The sequence below is a fragment of the Saimiri boliviensis genome, chromosome 5 (genome assembly GCF_048565385.1).
Source record: "Saimiri boliviensis isolate mSaiBol1 chromosome 5, mSaiBol1.pri, whole genome shotgun sequence".
Taxonomy (NCBI): domain Eukaryota; kingdom Metazoa; phylum Chordata; class Mammalia; order Primates; family Cebidae; genus Saimiri; species Saimiri boliviensis.
Genome location: NC_133453.1, coordinates 148509463 through 148517156, shown reverse-complemented (window position 1 = coordinate 148517156; position 7694 = coordinate 148509463). Strand labels below are relative to the sequence as shown.

At 38.8% G+C, this 7694-nt stretch overlaps 3 non-coding genes across 3 annotated transcripts; all 3 read right to left on the bottom strand.

Annotated features, from left to right (window-relative positions):
- Positions 1–404: 404 nt before the first annotated feature.
- On the bottom strand, positions 405–463 carry LOC120368251 (small nucleolar RNA SNORD108). Its single transcript, XR_005582441.1, has one exon. It is a non-coding gene; the product is annotated as a small nucleolar RNA SNORD108 (small nucleolar RNA).
- Positions 464–2201: 1738 nt separating this feature from the next.
- LOC120368249 (small nucleolar RNA SNORD64) lies at positions 2202–2268 on the bottom strand. Its single transcript, XR_005582439.1, has one exon. It is a non-coding gene; the product is annotated as a small nucleolar RNA SNORD64 (small nucleolar RNA).
- Positions 2269–5261: 2993 nt separating this feature from the next.
- LOC120368252 (small nucleolar RNA SNORD107) lies at positions 5262–5336 on the bottom strand. The gene has a single exon (XR_005582442.1). It is a non-coding gene; the product is annotated as a small nucleolar RNA SNORD107 (small nucleolar RNA).
- Positions 5337–7694: the final 2358 nt, after the last annotated feature.

The window sequence follows — 7694 nt, the reverse complement described above, 5'->3', positions numbered from 1 at the left end:
ATATACCTTGCTAATTAAAACAATCTCAGTAAAAGACAGTATAACCTATTTATACCTCAAGAAAAGGTATAGAAACTAACATGGAAAAGGCAGCTGAAACTCCTTCTCTGAAGCAAAACAGAAACTTGCATGTAAATGATAATTCTGACTCCTAACATATACCACCTATTGTTCCACAATTCAAACAAGTTTTCAGATTTCCAACAAATGAAACAAACATAATTTTACTCTCAATTTACCTTTCTCCCTCCATAAAACTCAAGAACATGCTCTTAACCACATCAAACTTTTGTTTCTTTCCTTGTTTTCCTCCTCCTACTCATTAATGTAATTGGCCATCTACTGCTAACTCATTCCTTCCACTACTCTCAGCAAATTACTTTTATCATGAATTAGCTTGGCTGGACCTCAGACTCCTTTCGCAGGAATGGAAAGTGTCATCCAACCCATCTCACCATCAACCCAACCCTCCTCCTACCACTCCAACAAAACACACACACACACACACACACACACACACACACACACACACACACCTCTCTTCCAGAGATTCTTATTTTTAGGGCATTTATTTTAGGGCATCTGTGAAGTATCACCCCTCAAATGAGGTTGTTTGGTTGGGCTGAGCCAGCAACTACCACTGCATTCTCTAGACTGCACCAAGTATCTGAAGGCCATAGACCCCCTGTCATCACTACACCTCAACAGACCTACACCTCAACAGACCTGGTACTAACTCCGTCTTTTTATCACTTCCTGGTTGTTTAGAAACTAATTCAGTTAGCAGGAAGGGAAAAAGTCGTATTTCTCAGTTCATCCAACATATCTCTAACTGCCTGGATCAGGAACACTAACATTACCAAACAAATCTGAGAGATTATAAACACACTAACATTTCTACCAGAACAACAGAAACTCAAAGACAAGAACTTTGTAAAGAATGTTCACTTCTCTGAATCCCAACAGTTTTTCTCTGTAAACCAGTCATTTGTCATGTGGTCACACAGTATCAACACCCACATCATTAATACGTACATATGTATACACATAACACATACAGAATGTATCCACTAAGGTAACAACTAGATAATACGATCTTGCTATATTCAACTGTTCATGGCATGTATTTTAATATAGGCTTTTCTGAATAACCTTTAATTCACCATCCCTCCTTCATAATAACTACTTTTAGGCAAAACACAAGCACCTACTCATAGAATGTCAATCACATATAACTAAAGAACCATCAATCATACAAGCAAAAATAGAGTATAGAATAATGTGATTAGAGATGTGACTCAAAAAATGTATGGTATTTAGCAAATTACTTAATCTCCATGGGGCTCAGCATCAAAAACTATATAATGCCATTTCATCCCCTTAACTGAATCTAAGAGTCAAAACTAAATCTCCACCTATGTGTTGTAAAGATAGAGCAGTTAACTTAATTAAAAGTAGAATTAAACTGATCCCTGTAGACGTAACTTGGGCATTCTGCTAAATATATAAATTAAGTCTCATCTCAAACCAAAACAAGGTCTCAGCCACAAATTAGCAATTTCTCAATTATATGCTAAATGGAGAAGCTGCCTCAGTGATAAAAACATGCTCATGACACCTTCATACAAGGTTAGAATTGTGTGATGCAAATGATAGGGTTAAAAAAAAAAAGAGCATGGGAGCTCCCAAGTACTTAATCTCTTGAAGTTAGCACTTGAAATGCATAGCAGAAAAAAGCAAAGGTATGGCCGTGTGGGGTGAGTGGGTGGCTCACACCTGCAATTCCAGCACTTTGGGAGGCTGAGATGGGTGGATCACTTACAGACCTTCCTGGCAAACATGGCAAAGCCTGTCTCTACAAAAATATAAAAAATTAGCTGGGCAGGTTGCCACATGCTTGTAATCCCAGCTACTCTGAAGACTGAGACAAGAGGTGTCTGAACACAGAAGGCAGAGGTCGCAGTGAGCTGAGATTGCGCCAAAGATGAGACATACCAATGTAATGAACATGGAACACCCTCTACAAAAGGTTAACTGCACTAAAGGATCTAGAACCAACTTCCCTCTATTCCACTGGAAAAACCTACAATACGCCATTATCTTTGGCCTGTACTGATAGGAAAAACCTTGTGAAATATAGAGTCTAAGAATTTATGTTTTGAGTATTTGTGCCCTGAGTCCTTAGGACTGATACTGAGGCTGGACTTCAGAGGAATCACATTGAGCTTTACTTCATCATGCTCAGTAAACACAGCTCATCACAAATCCAGCCCAGGTCTTTCCCATCAACTAGTAAAAATATATTTAAAAGAAAATAATCCCTATAGACAGCGTATCTCTACCCATAAGGACAATCCATGGCCTAGAAGAATAAACAGTAAGAGTTGTATGTGACAATGGATAAAAAACAACAACAGTATCATTCAAAGCACTCAGATTTAAAGAAAAGTATGAAGACACATATAGTCATCTATATGAAGGAAACAGCAATCTACATGAAGGAAACACACACACACACACACACACACACACAAAACCAACCTGCCACGCTGGGTCTCATAGAGCTAAATACAATAATCATTTCCATTAGTAAATTGTCCAAAGAACTGAAATGGAAATATCCTAATGCCACCACTGATACTATCAACAACTTGCTATTCTCCCCGATAATTCAATGCAAACCAATTTTAGGACTAGAGTACACTGAAAACATACATCAAAATATTCCAAAGTGTAAACAAATGGTATGGAGATACAGAGGAGGCTAGACAAATAAAATCCAGGCTGGCACAACATATGAAGCACAAAGTCCAACAAAAGGATTCTGAAGGAGGCCTAAACTAACTACTAAATTCCCTGACAAGAAAGCAAAGTAGCACAGTAACACAGTCCAAATTTTATCATGAGAATTCACACACACTATTATTCCTGATACCTACCTCCTAAACATGAAATCATTAGATTTCAGGAACTGTTTCCTTTCAACTCAAATGTTTGCTCCCAAAGAACAAATAATGTAACATAAAATGAAAATATCTATACAAACACGACATTCAGAAGATGAGAAACTGTCCAAACAATTCAGACATACAATTACTTAACCCTCTAGGTCACTGTATTCTCATTAGTTCAACAGAAAATTATTGACATTAACTAAACATTAAGTTCAAATATGAGGGTCCTTCTTGAATTTTGGGCCCTTAGTAGGGACCTCACTTTTCAAGTTGAATCATCTCAGCAAAGCAAATTAACCCAGCCCAGCTTTTCCTACTAATGATTTCTACATTATATTAGTTCTTAAAACTCACGGGCAAGAAGACATTGTATTTCAAAACAATTCCAATGACCCACCTAGATGACGCTGAAAGTGGAAGAGCTAGAAGAACTATTTCTCCATGTCTGCAACCCCCTCCTTATTGTACACCTCATCCCTTTATGAACATGTATTTCTTTTTTTTTTTTGAGATGGAGTTTCGCTCTTGTTACCCAGGCTGGAGTGCAATGGCGCGATCTCGGCTCACCGCAACCTCCGCCTCCTGGGCTCAGGCAATTCTCCTGCCTCAGCCTCCTGAGTAGCTGGGATTACAGGCACGTGCCACCATGCCCAGCTAACTTTTTGTATTTTTAGTAGAGACGGGGTTTCACCTTGTTGACCAGGATGGTCTCGATCTCTCGACCTCATGATCCACCCGCCTCGGCCTCCCAAAGTATGAACATGTATTTCTACAATAGTCCCAACCACTCAACTTTCTATTGGCTTAACCATACATCATATGAACTCTGTATCTCAAAAATTTCTACTTTTCTTCCCAGAGGAGTCTTACTCGGTCTTATTCCCAGGCTGGAGTGCAGTGACATGGTATTGGCTCACTGCAACCTCTGGCTCCTGGGTTCAAGCAATTCTCCGGCCTCAGCCTCCCGAGTAGCTGGGATTATAGGCACACACCACTAAGCCCAGCTAATTTTTGTATTCTTTGAGACAGAGTATTGCTATGTTGGCCAGACTATTCTCAAAGTCCTGATATCAGGTGATCTGCCCACCTCAGCCTCCCAAAGCGCTGGGATTACAGGCTTGAGTCACCATGCTCAGCCTCAAATACTTCTATTTCATTAAGTATCCCCTATCTCATCATGCAAGAGAGACCTTCTCACTCCCATAAAGTCCAACAGCACTTGCTGATTTCTACTTTTTAACCACAACCACAAAGTAACCCCAAATCCATAACCAGAAATAGACTGTAAACATCACTGCAAGGTAGTACTGAACAAGTGCTGGTAAACATTCAATAACTCAAATGATCTACATCTGGGAATGGCTAACTACTTCATGGTGTAAATGTATGAGGTCAGATATTAGGCCTAGATTCTGATCTGATACTCTGTCATAAAGAAGTAACTGTAAAATACCTAAAAACTTGTTTTCTAACATAAAAAAAATCAGTACTTGGCACAGTGACTCACACCTACAGTATCAGCTGAAGAAAAATGATGGCCTGAGTCCAGGAGTTCAAGACCAGCCTAAGCAACAGTGTGAGAGCTCAGCTCTAAAAAAAAAAAAAAATTGCAAAACTAGAATTAGCCAGGCATGTTGGCATGTGACTGTAGTACCAGCTACTCTGGTGGGTGAGGTGAAAGGATCGTTTGGGCTAAGGAGTTCAAGGCTGCAGTGAGCTATGTTAATGGCACTAAACTCCAACTGTGAGATAGTATCTCTCTTTAAAGAACTTAGTATTGCTGCCCCATTCATTGAATGCTTAATATTTCTTAAACATCTATTGTGGGCTTTGTACAAGTTGATCAACTGCACCCAGCTGAAGAAAAAAAACACATAAACAAAATCAACTGTCCTAAAATACCAATAGTATCATATAAAAGCAAGTACTATACTCACTGTGTTCCATAACATATGCTCCATAAATATTATTCCTCCTCCTTCCTGGACAACACTTAGAAACCTAGAACTCCGGCACTTCTATTTTTTTTCATCCGAGAGGTGGTAGTCTCATTTTCACACATCCTTGTTTCCATCTCACCAAGTGCCTGTGCCTTCTGTCATCCAGGGTAAGTTTCCTTTTAGCTTTCAACAACGTACAACATGTAGAAAAAAAAAGTAGCTCATGATATCTACACAAACAAAAAAGAGTATCTGAGGAACTAGCAAAGTGCAATACTACACCTGCCATTTTTATGTATTCAAAGTTTTCACAACATTTTCTGCAGAAAATTTTGAAATCAAAAAGTCTAGTGAGGCATACTGACTAGATTTCAGAGTGTCATTTTTAAGCTCAAGTTTTGAAATCATTATGTTCAGACAAGGTCCTGTATCATCATGAATCTAGCCAAGGCCTCTGCAATATACACTTATTTTTCTTTACAAGGTTATTTTACCTGAGCAGTTTATGTTTCTGTCCTAAAAGCACTTAGTATGATTTTCAGCCTCATTGTGACACTACTGAGTAGGATCCACATTGACGACACGTCAAAGTTTAGCCATCAGATTCTCTTCCTTTCAGAGGCATCAACTAAGTGGTCAAAAAATGGTATCACATGACACTGAAAAAGTTGCAACACAAATATCCTGTTTCAGGTCCAGATGTAATTCTCCCACTACAAAAATCCCACGAAAATATACCTTCCTTTATTACATAAAATTCATATACTAAACATTAATATGTGTATGAATATGATAAAGAGAACTGGAAGGCAAATGTAAGACAGAACGAAGCAATGTATTACTGACTAGAAAACATGCCTTTAAAAACTTCAACCCAGGCTGGGCGCGGTGGCTCGCGCCTATAAACCCAGCACTTTGGGAGGCTGAGGCGGGTGGATCACGAGGTCAAGAGTTTGAGACCATCCTGGTCAACAATGTGACACCCCGTCTCTATTAAAAATACAAAAATTAGCTGGGCATGATGGTGCACACCTGTAGTCCCAGCTACTCGGGAGGCTGAAGCAGGAGAATTGCTTGAACGCAGGACGCGGAGGCTGCGGTGAGCCGAGATCGCGCCATTGCACTCCAGCCTGGGTAACAAGAGCAAAGCTCTGTCTCAAAAAAAAAAAACTTCAACCCATGGCTGGGCATGGTGGCTCACACCTGTAATCCCAGTGCTTTGGGAGGCTAAGTTGGTCAGATCACCTGAGGTTAGGAGTTCAAGACCAGTCTGGCCAACATGGTGAAACCCCGTCTCTACTAAAAATACAAAAATTAGCTAGATGTGGTGGCCCACACCTGTAATCTGAGCTACTCAGAAGTCTGAGGTAGAAGAATAGCTTCAGCCCAGGAGGCGGAGGTTGCCATGAGCCAAGATCACACCACTGTACCTCAGCCTGCATGACAGAGTGAGACTCTGTCTCGAATAAATGAATAAATAAAGACTTCAACCCACAGATTATAACTGACTACTTGCTGAAATTAGTAAACGTAGTATCAGAGGTAAACATATCAGATAAAGGGTGTTTTTACTAATATCTGAAACAAGATCATGAAAATTCTAGACAACAGCACTATTTCACATAATTACCTATATAGTTTCCACTTATGATATTCTATTACAAGAACCTGAAAGAAACAAAATACCAGTATGTTAATAACAAACTTCTGAAATTTGACATCATAATTAGGAAATGAGTTCACAAAAGCAGGGAGCTTCCCTAAGCAACTTTCAAAATCCTTTCAATTCCAAGCCAAGTTTACTTATCACATAAAAATAGAATACCTCAAATACTTCATAACCTATTTTAAGGTAGCATAATTATCCCAGAATTCTATTTGAAATTATTCTATAAGCTACAATGAACGCATGGCAAACATGATGTGCAACATGGAAATATTTGTGGAGTCAGTTAACATGCATATCAGGAAATCAGAAAGTTGACCCATCATGTTTTAGATGAGATATGTATTTATTTTAATGCAAGAATGTAGGATGGTTGTTAAGTAACATCAAGCATTAACTACCAAGAATATTTGAAGACTGGTATGCTGATGTGCATCCCTAGTGGAAACATACAGAAGCATAGACTAGCATTCCGTAACAAAAAATTTACCACACTCAATTATACTAAAATCTATATCCAAAGTTTCTTCTATTATATCATCACAATCAGGATTTGCAAAGAGGCCAGGAAGTTCCAGACAAAAGAAAACAGTATTATCACCGAGCGAAGTAACTACAAGAAGCAAGAATCTTGCAAAATCTAGAGTTCTTATAACTTACCTTTAACTCATGCAACAGGCCATATTCAATTAAAAATATCCTGAAAACAGGTTTTCTTCAAATATGCTTCATAATCTTTCATGCCATAATCTAAGGCCCATCTACACCAGCGCACCAATGCAAGGAGAAACGCTTCCCCTCCAAAAACAAAAAAAAAAAAGTAATCAATTCTAAGTACTTGCAGAGCAATATGGAAAGAACTCACAGGTCTCTCTACATACCACCCCACAGTTTGCAGAGAAAAAGTGTTTGTCTTATCATCAGTTAATTTGTCTGAACTGAGAAGCTCTTCGGCCTTCAAAGATCCAGATAAAGTACTTTGGTCATGGCTTTGGTAAATCAAGAAGCTTGTTTTAACATTTATAAATTCTGTAAACAGTGATGTCACTCCTATATTATATAATCTCCTAAAGCAACTAAGGCTTGGCCTCTTTATTTTCCTTACCTGAGAGTGGCCATTAATCCTAGTAGCTA